This window comes from Otolemur garnettii, unplaced genomic scaffold, assembly GCF_000181295.1.
Source record: "Otolemur garnettii isolate 467f Iridium unplaced genomic scaffold, OtoGar3 scaffold00150, whole genome shotgun sequence".
Lineage (NCBI taxonomy): Eukaryota > Metazoa > Chordata > Mammalia > Primates > Galagidae > Otolemur > Otolemur garnettii.
The window spans coordinates 4,489,648-4,490,471 of record NW_003852545.1 but is presented as its reverse complement, the minus strand read 5'-3'; positions in this window follow the sequence as shown (position 1 = coordinate 4,490,471).

Genomic DNA, 824 nt, shown 5'->3' with positions numbered 1-824 from the left:
AGGTAACCAGTACAATCAGATTATTATTATTTTTTTAAGGCAAGGACTTAACTCTTTTGCCCCATGCTAGAGTTCCATGGATTTAGCCTAGATCAAAGCAACTTCAAACTCCGTGGCTCAAGCAATTTTCCTGTCTCAGACTCCCAAGTAGCTGGGACTATAGTATGTGCCACTATGCCCAGTTAATTTGATCGGATTAATCTTGAACTCCTGACCTCAAGTGATCTTCCCACCTCAATCTCCCAGATGGCTAGGACAACAGCCATGAGCCACTGCACCTGTCCAGGAAAAATTGTTTGTAACGTAGAAAGAGCTCTTCATGTTGAAATGGAATATCAATTAAACACCTAGGTTAAAGAAAGGGAACCATGAAAGAATGTGGACAAAATATAAGGTGATTTTTTTTAATTTGTTTTGAGACGGAAGTGGGAAGTTCTGGGTTTTGAGGAAACTGAAAGAAACCATAAATTTAAAGAGTAATAGATTTGGATATTAATTTTGAAATGCTGAGAACACGTGATAAAATTGTGAATATGTGATTGTAATTAGTACTTATTGGCAGTATATGAACTGATTCTGCAACATATAAAAGCTCTTCTAATCATTAACTGACATACATGTAAAAATGTTCAAAAAAGTGAAGGTCCTCTATTAAAACCTAAAAAAAATTGTACAAATTTAAATAGCCACAAGTATAAACAGAATTAATCTTTATTATTTATCAGTAATAAATCTTTTATAAAAGGCCAGGAGTGATGTCTCTCGCCTATAATCCCAGCATGTGGGAGGCAGAGGAAGGAGAATTGCTTGAGCTCACGAGTTCA